The 19,641-nt window shown below is 43.2% G+C and overlaps 1 long non-coding RNA gene and 1 pseudogene across 1 annotated transcript in view; one reads left to right on the plus strand and one right to left on the minus strand.

Moving 5' to 3' along the window:
- The window catches only part of LOC115110877 (myoferlin-like), a 52,389-nt pseudogene extending 49,431 nt beyond the window's left edge, over positions 1–2,958 (plus strand).
- The window catches only part of LOC135564660 (uncharacterized), a 529,018-nt gene that overhangs the window by 275,587 nt on the left and 233,790 nt on the right, over positions 1–19,641 (minus strand). The window lies entirely within an intron of this gene.

A 19,641-nucleotide genomic window follows, 5' to 3' on the forward strand; every position in this document is an offset into this window, starting at 1 on the left:
TGTGCTTGTCATACCTAGCTACCTCAAGATGAATGAAAGCCTCTCTGGATAAGACTAAGATGTAAATGCACAATAAGTTAATACAGATTTCCTCAACATAAACATTCAGATTTCAGATTTCCTCAACATAAACATTCAGATTTCAGATTTCCTCAACATTCCTCAACATAGTGGATCAGGTGTCATTGTCGATGAATTTATAGCCAGAAATGCCTGCTCATAGGTGACAGTATTTAGTCACTTTGATCCTTTGCACAGTATTGATAAACATAATGACATGAAATGGATGTCTGAAGTCACAAGCTTTAGGGCTAAATGTGTTTATAGATCACAGAGAAGATGGATGAGAAAGTCTGTGGAGAGTTTATGACTGTCTCTGTGCTCCCATAGGGGAAAGTGGAGATGACCCTGGAAATAGTGGAAGAGAGGGAGGTAGAAGAGAGGCCTGCTGGGAAGGGCCGGGACGAACCCAACATGAACCCCAAACTAGACTTTCCCAAGTAAGACAACATCCACAAGTCACCTTTCAACCACCTATGACAATAACATTGTAGCTTGTACACTGTTAGTTGAATGTTTTAACATACAAACTACATAGAGCTATAACATTCAGTAACAACATGGCACCCAATAAGAGTCTTCATTTCAAACTGGGCTTGCCTAGGCCTACCCCCTAAAAAGAAATTGTTTTGTTGTTTCTCTCTCCATACAGTCACCCCGACACTTCCTTCTTCTGGTTCACCAGTCCATGCAAGACCATGAAGTTCATCATATGGCGCAGATTCAAATGGATCTTCATTGGTTTGATAGTCCTCCTGCTTGTGCTCTTGTTCCTTGGGATCCTGCTATACTCCCTACCAGTAAGATATATGTCCTTGTAATCGATAATACGAATATATCTATGCCACATAGAAGACACTTTCATCCATAGCAACTATAGTGAGTACATTGTGCATACATTTGTTGTGTTTGTATGTGATTCACTCATATAGTGTAAACAGGCAATGTGCATCATTCCTTTGATATGCTGAATTGCAACATAATATGGTCAAATTAATGCAATAATTCCACTCCACGAATGCATCCTGCATATGAATATAACAGAGGATTTAACCTTACTTTAAATAAAAGTAAAATATGTGTTTTATTAATTAAATCTTTTCTCTTTCTTCTCCAGAACTACATCTCAATGAAAATTGTGAAGCCTTTCTCTTAGGAGTGACTCTACGGGGCAGCTGAGTACTATGCCCGTCTTCGTCCAAGGGATAAGGCGACAGAAGTCTTGACACTCAGGCCCTCACAAACTCTATGCAATGTATTCCTATCAGCGTTGTCTTCAGAGTTGCGTGCATTATTTACATTTTTACACTGTATCAATCAAGGCTACACTTCACTTGCATTAAATACTGTAGCCAACACAGCCCTTTTAATTGTACTGTACTTGTACTGTTCTTACCTGTCTGTCTTTCCCTGAAATACCGAAAGCAAAAGGAAAGGGAAAGGGGGTACCTAGTTAGTCGCACAACTGAATGCATTCAACCGATAATGTGTCTTCTGCATTTAATCAAATGCTATTTTGTATGCATGCTTTACTAAACCTAATATAGAGAGTGTGTCTTCGCTGATAGAATGAGCTACTAACAACAAACACTGTTGTTGTGTCTTCAAACAATGTCCCAACATTCTAAAAAGCCACTTCCTTAGACACCATACAGAGAAGGCCCCAACGCATTTCCAAGTAGGGGCATGAGATCATTTCTTGGTTGCAACAAATCCCATTTAATTTACTTTTAATTACTTACAGAATGTCTAGGTATGTCATACAGTCCGGGTAAATCCAGGTATGTCACACATAATAAATGAAGTATGGTTTCCATGTAAGCATAGACAGTTTTTCTGTAAATATTAATTGGGATCTAACTCAAAAAGATACACAAAATGATTAAGGTAAAATAGATGATTGTCTTGAAATCAAAAGTTTAAATCCAAAGGTATTAGTCCACAAATGAAACAGTATTAATCACTCTAGTTTTTGGAAGGCATTTTTCTAGCAGGCATCTATCCCCTGTTCTAATTTGGTTCCACCATAGAGGCATAAAGAAGGCTCATCATTGTATCTGTGCTATAATGGCTTCTGAGACAGGATGGGCAGTGCAATTGAGGGCTATCTCAATTTGAAAGTAACTGTCCAGTGATAATCACACTTTTAAAATGTCATGTTCTGATAACGCATACCCAAATAATGGTGTTGGCTCATCCCATACTAATTTGTGGCCAAAGCAGAAATTGGAGAAAAAACACTTTAAAATCCCAACCTCAAACTTGTATCTCAACCAGAAAAAAATGCTTGCTATTTCCTCATAGAGGATGATGACATCCTCCTGAGGAGGATGAGCTGGCCAATCAGCGGTCTACTCACATTAATATTGGACAGTTACTTTAAAGTAGTCCATTTCTTCTTATTCGACTTTTATGAGTCAGTAAACAAACTAAAAGGGTGCATACTGCCACCTGAAGTGTGTTGTCTGAACAGGTATAAAGCCAAGGTTGGGGATTTACTGCCACCTGCAGTTTTGGAATGTTTCCTCAGGAGTATAATTCATTGGCTGATCCCTCCTGATTACCTGGATGGAATTATGTGATCCTTCCTTAATTTAACCCATAGGAAGTCCCAAACAGTTGACTACTTTAAAATGGTGAAAGCCCTCAATGGCAATGTTCATGCTGAAACAGGTTCTATCCATTTGGAGTCCTCTTTCTACCTCTATGGGTTCCACTGATGCATCTTAGCTTTAACCCATTATATTTCCATATAAACAGTTTCCATACTGTGAATAACTTAATAACAATGTTTTCTTTTCGCATACAAAATGGCTCTAACAACTGTTGTGTTCCAATTTCATTTATATCAATAGGCTTTTCTGTTTTAATAAAGAACAATGATTATGTACAAACGTGGCGGTTGCGGTTTTACTGTAAATGTTTCTCTCCATACTGATCCCGAAGGCAGCGTTTTAGATCACTTACTGACACCTGGCTGGTGTAGCGGTAGTTCCACAGCCCTGCTGCACACATGGCTAAAAGTGTCCATATAGGTTTGAATCTACTGCCCTTTGTCACTACCATAGATTGTGTTCGTATACTGTGTCAGGACTCAATCAATCAATAGACAATTCCACCAATTTATCGATTGGCTGAATGATCTGTTGGCTGATTTTCAGCAAACTCAAGTCAGGAAAAGCACATTAAATTGATTCTACAGAAGTGGTTCAAATTGCTGTCCCCAATCAAAGTACTATTTTAAAAAACAGATACATTTCAAAGTAAATAAATCAACGTTTGAAGATGTATTTATATCATAATATATTTTAATTAATTCCAAGTCAATTACAAACATTGTTAAATTAATATAGTACAAAGTCATTGTTTAAATACCCATTCCTATTGACAGGTGGCTGCCCCAGACCCTGACTCCTAACATTCATGTTTGAAAATAAAGCAATTAAAGATTTTTGTAACACTTTTATCAAATCTTGAGTTAGTTAGTATTATTACATTGAAAGATACTGATCTAATTAGAAAAAAAGGTTCCAAAGAGGTTATTTGCAGAGGGACAGGGTTGTACCAAGAACCATTTACATCTGAAGAACCCTTTTTGGAAGACAAGGGTTCTTTATAAGGCAAAAGGTTCTACCTAGAACCTTTTTCATCCTAAGAACTGCTTTTCGAAAGAAAGGGTTCTTTAATGATTTTTTGGTAGGAAAAGGATTCTTTGGAAGGAAAGAGGGTTCTACTGTACATAGAACCCTTCTAAGCCGAATAAGCTTTTAAATAGTGCCTAAGCATTAGTGTTTACCTCAGTGTTTAAACTTTAACATCAGGAGTTTGAGTCATCCGATAGGGGTGGGAATGTTTTAAACTGTACCTACAGTATACTCCCATTCGGTATTAGATAGAATGTCGCGGCCCCACCTGCTTTGGGGGAAAATGACCCGTGGTTACCCCATTGTCTCACAACAAAAACACCACCTTTTTGCTGCCGACCAGAACATTAAGCTAGCCAAGACCAACTAACCCAAACAAACGGACTATATGAAACAAGTTAAATGCTTTACCTGTGATTAAATGTTTTCCACACACATAGCTACGTGTAGACTACTTGGACACTGAGTTCTCACATTTTCCCACTCTCCCACACTGAATATCCTGAAGCCACAGCGCTCTTCTCGCAGGATCTATTTCCCTACATGGGAGCATTGCGAACTGTAGGTCGTGATTTTTGACAAGTTACATGTACAACAACACAGCATCTTTTCGGCATGTTTTGTTATTTCTGTATAACAGAAGATAAATGTTTTTACATGGGGGTCAACGGCAAAGAATGTTTGTTTCCCCCAATTTGTGGGTGTGGTCGAGGGGAATGACTTCTTATGGCGTGAATATCGACCATCGAGTATATGGGAATATTTGTACATGTATCTGGTATTCCTGATGTGTCTGGGATTCCTGTGTGTCAGGTAGTTTTTAAACCAATTACACGCAGCGTGATCCAGGCCTATGACCAGGTCTAAAGCCAGATTGAAGAACATTTACAATACATTTAAGAAAGAAAGTTAGTTGAGAGTTAGGCAGGTAACTCCAAGAGTTACCGGTCTAACAGAACACAGAGGGTGTTCTTTAATAGTGGCCTCTCCAACAAAATCCAAGTAGAATCAGACATTCCCCAGGGCAGCAGTCTAGGCCCCTTCATTTTTACTAATGCCCTGCCACTGGCTGAGTAAAGCCTGTGTCTTCATATATGCGGATGACTCAACACTATACACGTCGGCAAGTTAAATCACTGCAACACTTAAAGAGCTGCAGTCAGTTTCCGAATGGGTAGCAAGTAATAAGCTAGTCCTAAACATTTCAAAAACTAAAAGCATTGTATTTGGGACGAATCATTCACTAAACCTCAACTAAATCTTGCAATGAATAATGTGGAAATTGAGCAAGTCGAGGAGACTAAACTGCTTGGAGTGACCCTGGATTGTAAACTTGTGGTCAAAACATATTGATGCAACAGTAGCTAAGATGGGGAGAAGTCTGTCAATAATAAAGCGCTGCTCTGCCTTCTTAACAACAATATCAACAAGGCAGGTCCTACAGGCCCTAGTTTCTACCTTCTTAACAACACTATCAACAAGGCAGGTCCTACAGGCCCTAGTTTCTACCTTCTTAACAACACTATCAACAAGGCAGGTCCTACAGGCCCTAGTTTCTACCTTCTTAACAACACTATCAACAAGGCAGGTCCTACAGGCCCTAGTTTCTACCTTCTTAACAACAATATCAACAAGGCAGGTCCTACAGGCCCTAGTTTCTACCTTCTTAACAACACTATCAACAAGGCAGGTCCTACAGGCCCTAGTTTCTACCTTCTTAACAACACTATCAACAAGGCAGGTCCTACAGGCCCTAGTTTCTACCTTCTTAACAACACTATCAACAAGGCAGGTCCTACAGGCCCTAGTTTCTACCTTCTTAACAACACTATCAACAAGGCAGGTCCTACAGGCCCTAGTTTCTACCTTCTTAACAACACTATCAACAAGGCAGGTCCTACAGGCCCTAGTTTCTACCTTCTTAACAACACTATCAACAAGGCAGGTCCTACAGGCCCTAGTTTCTACCTTCTTAACAACACTATCAACAAGGCAGGTCCTACAGGCCCTAGTTTCTACCTTCTTAACAACACTATCAACAAGGCAGGTCCTACAGGCCCTAGTTTTGTCCCACCTGGACTACTGCCCAGTCGTGTGATCAGGTGCCACAAAGAGGGACTTGGCATAATTAGAACTGGCCCAGAACAGGGCAGCACGGCTGGCCCTTAAATGTACACGTAGAGCTAACATTAATAATATGCATGTGAATCTCTCATGACTCAAAATAGAGGAGAGATTGACTTCATCACTACTTGTTTTTTTACTCAAGCAGTAAAATCAGATTTTAAAAAACAGTGAGGACTGAAGAATCACATACAGGTACAAACACAAATACAAACACATAACATACACACTATACACACACACGTAAACTTGGATTGTGTACTGTAGTAGAGTAAGGGCCAGAAGGCACACAATGTATTGCCAGTAGCAACTCATGCGACACAGTCCCCCTCAAAAAGTAAACATTTGGTTAGTAGAGACCCTACTGAGTATTTTCCACCCCAGTATTCCATATACAGTGTATTGCATTTGGGGCTATGGAGGGGTGAAGTGAAAGGCCAGCAGCAACTCATGCGACACAGTCCCCCTCAAAAACTAAGGGAATGCAGGTGACAAGTTTAGATCTGCATATTATGCCCATTGAAATGCATTGGGCTTATTCAGGACAGATTTTGGTGACAGTGTGCCCTCTCGCCTCGCCTCTCCCTCTTTGCTGAAACTAGTGAGTGAAACAGTGCTGCTCTGTGTTACTATATGTAGCCCTTGTATCTGAAGCTGTCTGACCAGAAACATTATGACATGCCATACTCCTTATGTCCAGACAGCATCAGATACATGGTCTACACATACGGAGACAGAGGGGGGATGTTTCGCTCGCTCGGATGCTTTACCTGAGATCATAAATCCGTCCCTAGCTATTTGGTGGCACAAGTGGGGACACTTCAGGTTGAGGATAAGTTTCACACATCCCCATGTGCTACATTCATCCCTGAAATGTACCCAACAGCGACCCCACTGCAATAGTAGAACAAAGTCACCTAAGCACCACAGACAGATGCTGGCACTAAGACCGCACTCAGTCAGCTGTATTAGGAAATAAGCAAACAGGAAACCACTCACCCAGAGGTGTCGCTCCTAGTGGCCGGAGACTTTAATGCAGGGAAACTTAAATCAGTTCTACCAAATTTCGATCAACATGTTAAATGTGCAACCAGAGGAAAACCAAATCTGGATCACCTGTACTCCACACACAAACACGCATACAAAGCTCTCCCTCGCCCTCCATTTGGTAAATCTGAATCAATTCTATCCTCCGGATTCCTGCTTACAAGCTAAAATTAAAGCAGAGGCACCAGTGACTCGGTCTATAAAAAAGTGGTCAGATGAAGCAGATGCTAAACTACAGGACTGTTTTACTATCACAGACTGGAACATGCTCCAGGATTCTTCCGATGGCATTGAGGAGTACACCATATCAGTCACTGGCTTCATCAATAAGTGCATCGAGGACGTCGTCCCCACAGGGACGGTACATACATACCCCAACCAGAAGCCATGGATTACAGGCAACATTCGCACTGAGCTAAAGGGTAAAGCTGCTGCTTTCAAGGTGCGGGACTCTAACCCGGAAGCTTACAAGAAATCCCACTATGCCCTGCGACGAACCATCAAACTGGCAAAGTGTCAATACAGGGCTAAGATTTAATCACACTACACCGGCTCCGACGCTCGTCTTATGTGGCAGGGCTTGCAAACTATTACAGACTACAATGGGAAGCACAGCCGCGAGCTGCCAACCCAAGGACGTCAGAGGACAAAAATCAGTTAACCACCTAACTGAGGAACTCAATTTAACCTTGCGCAATACCCTAGATGCAGTTGCACCCCTAAAAACTAAAAACATTTGTCATAAGAAACTAGCTCCCTGGTATACAGAAAATACCCGAGCTCTGAAGCAAGCTTCCAGAAAATTGGAGCGGAAATGGCGTCACACCACACTGGAAGTCTTCCGACTAGCTTGGAAAGACAGTACCGTGCAGTATCGAAGAGTCCTCACTGGTGCTCGATCATTCGAGTTTTCCAACTTAATTGAAGAAAATAAGAACAATCCCATATTTATTTTTGATACTGTCGCAAAGCTAACTAAAAATCAGCATTCCCCAAGAGAGGATGGCTTTCACTTCAGCAGTAATAAATTCATGAACTTCTTTGAGGAAAAGATCATGATCGTTAGAAAGCAAATTACGGACTCCTCTTTAAATCTGCAAATTCCTCCAAAGCTCAGTTGTCCTTAGTCTGCACAACTCTGCCAGGACTTAGGGTCAAGGGAGACACTCAAGTGTTTTAGTACTATATCTCTTGACACAATGATGAAAATAATTATGGCCTCTAAACCTTCAAGTTGCATACTGGACCCTATTCCAACTAAACTACTGAAAGAGCTGCTTCCTGTGCTTGACCCTCCAATGAACATAATAAACGGCTCTCTATCCACCGGATGTGTACCAAACTCACTAAAAGTGGCAGTAATAAAGCCTCTCTTGAAAAAGCCAAACCTTGACCCAGAAAATATAAAAAACTATCGGCCTATATCGAATCTTCCATTCCTCTCAAAATGTTTAGAAAAAGTTGTTGCGCGGCAACTCACTGCCTTCCTGAAGACAAACAATGTATACGAAATGCTTCAGTCTAGTTTTAGACCCCATCATAGCACTGAGACTGCACTTGTGAAGGTGGTAAATTACCTTTTAATGGCCTCAGACCGAGGCTCTGCATCTGTCCTCGTGCTCCTAGACCTTAGTGCTGCTTTTGATACCATCGATCACCACATTCTTTTGGAGAGATTTGGAAACCCAAATTGGTCTCCACAGACAAGTTTTGGCCTGGTTTAGATCTTATCTGTCGGAAGGATATCAGTTTGTCTCTGTGAATGGTTTGTCCTCTGACAAATCAACTGTAAATATCGGTGTTCCTCAAGGTTCCGTTTTAGGACCACTATTGTTTTCACTATATATTTTACCTCTTGGGGATGTCATTCGAAATAATAATGTTAACTTTCACTGCTATGCGGATGACACACAGCTGTACATTTCAATGAAACAGGGTGAAGCCCCAAAATTGCCCTCGCTAGAAGCCTGTGTTTCAGAAATAAGGAAGTGGATGGCTGCAAACTTTCTACTTTTAAACGCGGACAAAACAGATATGCTTGTTCTAGGTCCCTGTTGAATCTGACAATTAATCTTGATGGTTGTACAGTCGTCTCAAATAAAACTGTGAAGGTGTTACTCACTCTGGACTGTGATCTCTCTTTTTTAAATTTTTAAATTTTTATTTAATTTTACCCCCTTTTCTCCCCAATTTCGTGGTATCTTGTCTCATCGCTACAACTCCCGTACGAGCTCGGGAGAGACGAAGGTCGAAAGCCATGCGTCCTCCAAAACACAACCCAACTAAGCCGCACTGCTTCTTAACACAGCGCGCCTCCAACCCGGAAGCCAGCCGCACCAATGTGTCGGAGGAAACACCGAGCACCTGGCTACCTTGGTTAGCACGCACTGCGCCCGGCCCGCCACAGGAGTCGCTGGTGCGCGATGAGACAAGGATATCCCTACCGGCCAAACCCTCCCTAACCCGGACGACGCTAGCCCAATTGTACGTCGCCCCACGGACCTCCCGGTTGCGGCTGGCTGCGACAGAGCCTGGGCGCGATCCCAGAGTCTCTGGTGGCACAGCACTGACATGGTCATCCTGTCTGGGTTGGCACCCCCCTTGGATTGTGCCGTGGCGGAGATTTTTGTGGGCTATAGTCTGCCTTGTCTCAGGATGGTAAGTTGGTGGTTGAAGATATCCCTCTAGTGGTGTGGGGGCTGTGCTTTGGAAAAGTGGGTGGGGTTATATCCTGCCTGTTTGGCCCTGTCTGGGGGTATCATCGGATGGGGCCACAGTGTCTCCTGACACCTCCTGTCTCAGCCTCCACTATTTATGCTGCAGTAGTTTATGTGTCGGGGGGCTAGGGTCAGTCTGTTGTATCTGGAGTATTTCTCCTGTCTTATCCGGTGTCCTGTGTGAATTTAAGTATGCTCTCTCTAATTCTATCTTTCTCTCTTTCTTTCTTTCTTGCTTTCTCTTTCTCGGGGGACCTGAGCCCTAGGACCATGCCTCAGGACTACCTGGCATGATGACTCCTTGCTGTCCCCAGTCCACCTGGCCGTGCTGCTGCTCCAGCTTCAACTGTCCTGACCTGGTCACCGGACGTGCTACCTGTCCCAGACCTGCTGTTTTCAGCAGGAGTTGTAGAGATACTCTCAATGGTCGGCTATGAAAAGCCAACTGACATTTACTCCTGAGGTGCTGACTCGACAACTACTGTGATTATTATTATTTGACCATGCTGGTCATTTATGAACATTTGAACATCTTGGCAATGTTCTGTTATAATCTCCACCCGGCACAGCCAGAAGAGGACTGGCCACCCCTCATAGCCTGGTTCCTCTCTAGGTTTCTTCCTAGGGTTTGGCCTTTCTAGGGAGTTTTTCCTAGCCACTATGCTTCTACACCTGCATTGCTTGCTGTTTGGGGTTTTAGGCTGGGTTTCTGTACAGCACTTTGATATATCAGCTGATGTAAGAAGGGCTATATAAATACATTTGATTTGATTTGATTGGTGGTCAAGATGTGTTGGTATCTGTACTGATGGGGCAAAAGCCATGACAGGGAGACATAGTGGAGTGGCTACTATGTGCTAAATAACTTCTACCAGATGAGCTAAATAACTTCTATGCTTGCTTCAAGGCAAGCAACACTGACGCACGCATGAGAGCATCAGCTGTTCCGGATGACTGTGTGATCACGCTCTCCACAGCCGATGTGAGTAAGACCTTTAAACTGGTCAACAGACCTTTAAACCAGGACATGTACTCCGAGCATGCGCTGACCAACTGACAAGTGTCTTCACTGACATTTTCACCCTGTCCCTGGCCGTGTCTGTAATACCAACATGTTTCAAGCAGACCACCATAGTCCCTGTGCCCAAGAACACCAAGGTAACTTGCCTAAATGGCTAGTGACCCGTAGCACTCACGTCTCTAGCCATGAAGTTCTTTGAAAGGCTGGTCATGGCTCACATCAACACCATTATCCCAGAAACCCTAGACCCACTCTAATTTGCATACCTCCCCAACAGATTCACAGATGATGCTATCTCTATTGCACTCCACACTGCCCTTTCCCACCTGCTAAAAAGGAACACCTATGTGAGAATGCTATTCATTGACTACAGCTCAGCGTTCAACACCATAGTGCCCTCAAAGCTCATCACTAAGCAAAGGACCCTAGGACTAAACACCTCCCTCTGCAACTGGATCCTGGACTTCCTGACGGGCCACCTCCAGGTGGTAAGGGTAGGTAACAACACATCTGCCACACTGATCCTCAACACGGGAGCTCATCAGCGGTGCATGCTCAGTCCTCTCCTGTACTCCCTGTTCACCCATGACTGCATGGCCAAGCAAGACTCCAACACCATCATTAAGTTTGCCGACGACACAACAGTGATAGGCCTGATCACAGACAACGATGAGACAACCTATAGGGAGGAGGTCAGAGACCTGGCAGTGTGGTGCCAGGATAACAACCTCTCCCTCAACGTGATCAAGACAAAGGAGATGAGTGTGGACTACAGGAAGAGGTGGACCGAGCACGTCCTCATTCTCATCAACGGGACTGTAGTGGAGCAGGTTGAGAGCTTCAAGTTCCTTGGTGTCCACATCACCAACAAACTATCATGGTCCAAACACACTAAGATAACATCTATTCCCCCTCAGGAGACTGAAAATAGCATCCTGACTGGCTGCATCACTGCCTGGTATGGCAACTGCTCGGCCTCCGACTGCAAGGCACCACAGAGGGTAGTGCGTATTGCCCAGTCCATCACTGGGGCCAAGCTTCCTGCCATCCAGTACCTCTATACGAGGCGGTGTCAGTGGAAGTCCCTAAACATTGCCAACGACTCCAGCCACCCTGGTCATAGACTGTTCTCTCTGCTACCGCACGGCAAGCAGTACCGAAGCGCCAAGCCTAGGTCCAAAATGCTTCTTAACAGCTTCTACCCCCAAGCCATAAGACTCCTGAACAGCTAATCAAAGGGCTACCCAGACTATTTGCATTGCCCCCCCCCCCTCTTTTACACTGCTGCTACTCTCTGTTTATTATCTATGCATAGTCACTTTAACTCTACCTACAGTACATGTACATATTATCTCAATTACCTCGACTAACCGGTGCCCCCGCACATGGACTCTGTTCCGGTACCCCCTGTATATAGCCTCCACATGGACTCTGTTCCGGTACCCCCTGTATATAGCCTCCACATGGACTCTGTTCCGGTACCCCTGTATATAGTCTCCACATGGACTCTGTTCCGGTACCCCCTGTATATAGCCTCCACATGGACTCTGTTCCGGTACCCCCTGTATATAGTCTCCACATGGACTCTGTTCCGGTACCCCCTGTATATAGCCTCCACATGGACTCTGTTCCGGTACCCCCTGTATATAGCCTCCACATGGACTCTGTTCCGGTACCCCCTGTATATAGTCTCCACATGGACTCTGTTCCGGTACCCCCTGTATATAGCCTCCACATGGACTCTGTTCCGGTACCCCCTGTATATAGTCTCCACATGGACTCTGTTCCGGTACCCCCTGTATATAACCTCCACATTGACTCTGTACCGGTACCCCCTGTATATAGTCTCCACATGGACTCTGTACCGGTACCCCCTGTATATAGCCTTGCTATTGTTATTTTATTGCTGCTGTTTAATTATTTGTTACTTTTATTTTGAATTTTTTACTTATCTATTTTTTACTTAATACTTTTTTTTCTTAAAACTGCATTGCTGGTTAATGGATTGGAAGTAAGCATTTCACTGTAAGGTCTACACCCGCTTTTGACTAATACAATTTTATTTGATCACTCGGCTCTCAGCTGCTCAACATGCAGTAAGTCATTGTTTTGCAGGCCAGGAGTGTCCGTAAAGCCTCTCCCCGCTAACTATTGGTTTAATTTAAACAACATTGTTCCATAATGTTACAGTATTAGTTAAACCTGTTCAGTTTACTGGTAGTATGCAAATGTTTGGTGGCACCAAAAGAAAGGAAAATGTTGTGTGTCTGGTAAAATAATCTGTAGTATTGTGTAGGCTGTAGCAATATCTTATTAGTTAGCTATGATTTGAAGTAGGTGTATCTAGCTGTTTTATTTTGTATTTGTTCAATGCCTCAATTGATTTCAGAAGTTATATTGGATATACCGTGTCTGTACAGATTCCTGGTTCGAATCAACCCAAGATGATGAACCCTAAAGATGGGACAAAGTGCATGACAAGGTGGCCCAGAGGAATTCAGCTGTTCTGAATGAAGACCTCTAGTGAGGTAAGAACACACACATACACACATGCGATACCAGCTTGATATGTCCCTTGTCACCTGTGTTTTTACCTACAGAGTAACAGCTCTGATGCTCTCTGTCTCATTATATTATTTCTTGCTCTATGCTTGACCTAGGGTTTGAGTAGAGCTGACAAATCAGAACTGAGTAGGATTGCTAGGGAGCCCCATGAGGAGCACCTGATACTGCACTGACTTCTCTGTTCTGGATGCTCTCCTGCCCAAACTGTCCCAATGTGTGTCCCCACCTCTGAACCCCCTTACCCCAAATATAGTTGCCCCTGATCCTAGATCTATGATCAATGCCAATTTTAACTCCCTCTCTTTGTCGCTCTCTCCCCATTAAATTAGTGTTGCAATGATGTTCTTATTTGATTAACTGTTGTTACTTATATTGTCAATTCTGTTGTTTAATTAGTTTTTTACCACTTCGAATACATGTATTTTATATACAAATGTATTGTTTTTCTAACATTTAGATTTCCGAGAGAATTTCAGTGTACATTTACAGCATTATCCTGGCACCAGAATTGCAAGTTAATACTGTAATTATGCTTTGCAGCAGAGATTATGTAAAATATTTCACAGTAATATTTTCCTTACTGTAAAACATTACAGCATCCCTCTAAATTTACAGCAGGGATTCTGTAATATGTTTTACAATAAGGAAAATAGTACTGTAAAATATATTACAGCATCTCTGCTGTAAACAAAATTACAGTATTAAGCTTGCAACTCTGGTGGCAGTATAATGCTGTAAATTTACATGGAAAAGTTTTACGGTGTAACTCACAAATAAACCATGACCTGTAAATATGTAAAAGATATTTCACAAATATTGACCATGTGTCACTTAAGCAATAAGGCACGAGGGGTTGTGGTATATGGCCAATATACCACGGCTAAGGGCTGTTCCTATGCATGACGCATCGCGGAGTGAGGTGCCTTACTGCTATTATATACTGCTTACCAACGTAATTAGAGCAGTAAAAATAAATGTTTTGTCATACCCGTGGTATACGGTCTGATATACCACGTCTGTCAGCCAATCAGCATTCAGGGCTGGAATCACCCAGTTTATAAAAATAAATATGATCTGTAAATACACTGCTCAAAAAAATAAAGGGAACACTAAAATAACACATCCTAGATCTGAATGAATGAAATATTCTTATTAAATACTTTTTTCTTTACATAGTTGAATGTGCTGACAACAAAATCACACAAAAATTATCAATGTATATCAAATTTATCAACCCATGGAGGTCTGGATTTGGAGTCACACTCAAAATTAAAGTGGAAAACCACACTACAGGCTGATCCAACTTTGATGTAATGTCCCCAAAAAAAGTCAAAATGAGGCTCAGTAGTGTGTGGCCTCCACGTGCCTGTATTTATTTATTTTTTGTTTGTTTTTTTGACCTCCCTACAACGCCTGGGCATGCTCCTGATGAAGTGGCGGATGGTCACCTGAGGGATCTCCTCCCAGACCTGGACTAAGGCATCCGCCAACTCCTGGACAGTCTGTGGTGCAACATAGCGTTGGTGGATGGAGCGAGACATGATGTCCCAGATGTGCTCAATTGGATTCAGGTCTGGGGAACAGGCGGGCCAGTCCATAGCATCAATGCCTTCCTCTTGCAGGAACTGCTGACACACTCCAGGCACATGAGGTCTAGCATTGTCTTGCATTAGGAGGAACCCAGGGCCAACCGCACCAGCATATGGACTCACAAGGGGTCTGAGGATCTCATCTCGGTACCTAATGGCAGTCAGGCTACCTCTGGCGAGCACATGGAGGGCTGTGCGGCCCCCCAAAGAAATGCAACCACACACCATGACTGACCCACCGCCAAACCGGTCATAGTGGAGGATGTTGCAAGCAGCAGAACGTTCTCCACGGCGTCTCCAGACTATGTCACGTGCTCAGTGTGAACCTGCTTTCATCTGTGAAGAGCACAGGGCTCAACCCCCACCTGTGGACGTCGGGCCCTCATTCCACCCTCATGGAGTCTGTTTCTGACCGTTTGAGCAGACACATGCACATCCATGATTATCGAAAACTTCAATAAGCACTTCTCAACGGCTGGCCATGCCTTCCGCCTGGCTACTCCAACCTCGGCCAACAGCCCCCCCCCCCGCAGCTCCTCGCCCGAGCCTCTCCAGGTTCTCCTTTACCCAAATCCAGACAGCAGATGTTCTGAAAGAGCTGCAAAACCTGGACCCGTACAAATCAGCTGGGCTTGACAATCTGGACCCTCTATTTCTGAAACTATCTGCCGCCATTGTCGCAACCCCTATTACCAGCCTGTTCAACCTCTCTTTCATATCGTCTGAGATCCCCAAGGATTGGAAAGCTGCCGCAGTCATCCCCCTCTTCAAAGGGGGAGACACCCTGGACCCAAACTGCTATAGACCTATATCCATCCTGCCCTGCCTATCTAAGGTCTTCGAAAGCCAAGTCAACAAACAGGTCACTGACCATCTCGAATCCCACCGTACCTTCTCCGCTGTGCAATCTGGTTTCCGAGCCGGTCACGGGTGCACCTCAGCCACACTCAAGGTACTAAACGACATCATAACCGCCATCGATAAAAGACAGTACTGTGCAGCCGTCTTCATCGACCTCGCCAAGGCTTTCGACTCTGTCAATCACCATATTCTTATCGGCAGACTCAATAGCCTCGGTTTTTCGGATGACTGCCTTGCCTGGTTCACCAATTACTTTGCAGACAGAGTTCAGTGTGTCAAATCGGAGGGCATGCTGTCCGGTCCTCTGGCAGTCTCTATGGGGTGCCACAGGGTTCAATTCTCGGGCCGACTCTTTTCTCTGTATATATCAATGATGTTGCTCTTGCTGCGGGCGATTCCCTGATCCACCTCTACGCAGACGACACCATTCTATATACTTTCGGCCCGTCATTGGACACTGTGCTATCTAACCTCCAAACGAGCTTCAATGCCATACAGCACTCCTTCCGTGGCCTCCAACTGCTCTTAAACGCGAGTAAAACCAAATGCATGCTTTTCAACCGATCGCTGCCTGCACCCGCATGCCCAACTAGCATCACCACCCTGGATGGTTCCGACCTTGAATATGTGGACATCTATAAGTACCTAGGTGTCTGGCTAGACTGCAAACTCTCCTTCCAGACTCACATCAAACATCTCCAATCGAAAATCAAATCAAGAGTCGGCTTTCTATTCCGCAACAAAGCCTCCTTCACTCACGCTGCCAAGCTTACCCTAGTAAAACTGACTATCCTACCGATCCTCGACTTTGGCGATGTCATCTACAAAATGGCTTCCAACACTCTACTCAGCAAACTGGATGCAGTCTATCACAGTGCCATCCGTTTTGTCACCAAAGCACCTTATACCACCCACCACTGCGACTTGTATGCTCTAGTCGGCTGGTCCTCGCTACATATTCGTCGCCAGACCCACTGGCTCCAGGTCATCTACAAGTCCATGCTAGGTAAAGCTCCGCCTTATCTCAGTTCACTGGTCACGATGGCAACACCCATCCGTAGCACACGCTCCAGCAGGTGTATCTCACTGATCATCCCTAAAGCCAACACCTCATTTGGCCGCCTTTCGTTCCAGTACTCTGCTGCCTGTGACTGGAACGAACTGCAAAAATCGCTGAAGTTGGAGACTTTTATCTCCCTCACCAACTTCAAACATCAGCTATCCGTGCAGCTAACCGATCGCTGCAGCTGTACATAGTCTATTGGTAAATAGCCCACCCATTTTCACCTACCTCATTCCCATACTGTTTTTATACTGTTTTTTATTTATTTACTTTTCTGCTCTTTTGCACACCAATATCTCTACCTGTACATGACCATCTGATCATTTATCACTCCAGTGTTAATCTGCAAAATTGTATTATTCGCCTACCTCCTCATGCCTTTTGCACACATTGTATATAGACTGCCCATTTTTTTCTACTGTGTTATTGACTTGTTAATTGTTTACTCCATGTGTAACTCTGTGTTGTCTGTTCACACTGCTATGCTTTATCTTGGCCAGGTCGCAGTTGCAAATGAGAACTTGTTCTCAACTAGCCTACCTGGTTAAATAAAGGTGAAATAAAACATTAAAAAAAAAAAAAAAAAAATTGTGGCCTGCTGGAGGTCATTTTGCAGGGCTCTGGCAGTGCTCCTCCTTGCACAAAGGCGGAGGTAGCGGTCCTGCTGCTGGGTTGTTGCCCTCCTTAAGGCCTCCTCCACGTCTCCTGATGTACTGGCCTGTCTCCTGGTAGCGCCTCCATGCTCTGGACACTACGCTGACAGACACAGCAAACCTTCTTGCCACAGCTCGCATTGATGTGCCATCCTGGATGATCTGCACTACCTGAGCCACTTGTGTGGGTTGTAGACTTCGTCTCATGCTACCACTAGAGTGAAAGCACCGTCAGCAGTCAAACGTGACCAAAACAGCCAGGAAGCATAGGAACTGAGAAGTGGTCTGTGGTCACTGCCTGCAGAACCACACCTTTATTGAGGGTGTCTGGCTAATTGCCTATAATTTCCACCTGTTGTCTATGCCATTTGCACAACAGCATGTGAAATGTATTGTCAATCAGTGTTGCTTCCTAAGTGGACAGTTTGATTTCACAGAAGTGTGATTGACTTGGAGTTACATTGTGTTGTTTAAGTGTTCCCTTTATTTTTTTGGGGCAGTGTATATTCAACATAGATCACACATAAAACTACAATTTGAACAAATGTAGAACGATTTGTGAGCAAATGTTCAGAAATCCCTAACATTTAAATATGTGGAATGCACATTTGCACATTGAAAAAGTGCTTGTGGATCTGTATTCTGTGTTTACAGAATTTTGAGATTTTCTCCCTCACCTGTCCATGTACTGCAATCCACAAATGTAGCTTCAGATGAGAGTCGGCTATCTCTATTCATTGGATAATCTTTGTCACGTGACGAGCAATGATGAATTTACATCACGACTGTGCACTTCTTGTTCTTAGCTAGAAGAAAGAACAGCTTCATGAAATGTGAGTATAACGTTTATTTCTTCAAGAAATTATGTTAAAATGTTCAACAAAGGACTTTCGTATGAATATTACATTTGACCATTGGGTGCATGCAATGCCGAGTGTGTGTATCGACAGCTAGCAGGCGATCTCGTCACCTGTTCAGACAAACCACCTAAATTAGCAGTGGTTGAAAAAGCACCCAATTGTCATACTTGATTAAAAGTAAAGATACCTTAATAGAAAATGAGTCAAGTAAAAGTCATCCAGTAAAACACTACTTGAGTAAAAGTCTAAAGTATTTGTTTTGAAATATACTTAAGTATCAAAAGTAAATGTAATTGCTAAAATATACATATGTATCGAAAGTAAAAATAATTTCAAATTCCTTCTGTTTAATAAACGGCACCATTTTAAAAATTGTATTTACGGAAAGCCAGAGGTATACTCAAACACTCAGACATAATTTACAAATGAAACATTTGTGTTTAGTGAGTCCATCAGATCAGAGGCAGTAGCGATGACCAGGGATGTTCTCTTGGTAAGTGTGTGAATTGGACCATTTTTATGTTGCTAAGCATTCAAAATGTAACGAGTACTTTTAAATGTCAGGGAAAATGTATGGAGTAAAAAGTATATTTTCTTTAGGAATGTAGTCAAGTAAAACTTGTCAAGTACAGAAACCCCAAAACACTACTTTAATAGTACTTAAGTATTTTTACTTAAGTACTTTACAACACTGCTTAATAGTTCATTGTTAATTCAGGAATGTGTCAATTATGAAGAACTACTCAGTAAAAAAAATCTGAGTTGGTGATCTGGTTAGCAAGCTAAATTGAAATGTTGCAAATCATCTTTGTCAATCTGTCTTTCAGGGACTTAACAGGGCAATTGATGCTTTGGCAGGACAAATCACTCTTTCCCGACTGGTGTGGAGGTTTTGAGAAATAGTAACATTATCTGATTAGAAATGTTAGAAATCCAGCTACTGTTTTCTGCTCCGTTTAGGCTTGCTAGCCAAGTCATTTGTTGTGCATCCTTAGATAAATGTATTCATGTTGTTTCCTAGTCAATACATGCATTCTGTGTCTGAGTACTGTTAATACATCTCTGTATTGTGTTGAATCGTTGAGGGGCTGGGCAATGTTGCCTGTTAAATAAAAGGCAAAGTTGTAAAAATTATTAACCTGACGATAACGCTTGACCAGCTGCTTTTGGACCCTACTGCAACTCCCCACTAGTCAATCTCCCATTTATTTCAAACCTTTCCTTAGTTGTTTGATCTGACAGCTGACTTCGCCCAAAGACCCACAGCAGCGTTTCCCAAAAACGGTCCCGGGGACCTAAAGAGGTGGACTTTTTGAAGTTTTGTCCTAGCATGACTACCCTGGCATGACTACCCTGCTGATTCAGGGTAATTGGTCAAATTTATTATTTGAATCAGCTGTCAAGACCAACCTGTACGAACACTCCTTTACCCCTAAT

The sequence above is a fragment of the Oncorhynchus nerka genome, linkage group LG26, assembly GCF_034236695.1.
Source record: "Oncorhynchus nerka isolate Pitt River linkage group LG26, Oner_Uvic_2.0, whole genome shotgun sequence".
NCBI lineage: Eukaryota > Metazoa > Chordata > Actinopteri > Salmoniformes > Salmonidae > Oncorhynchus > Oncorhynchus nerka.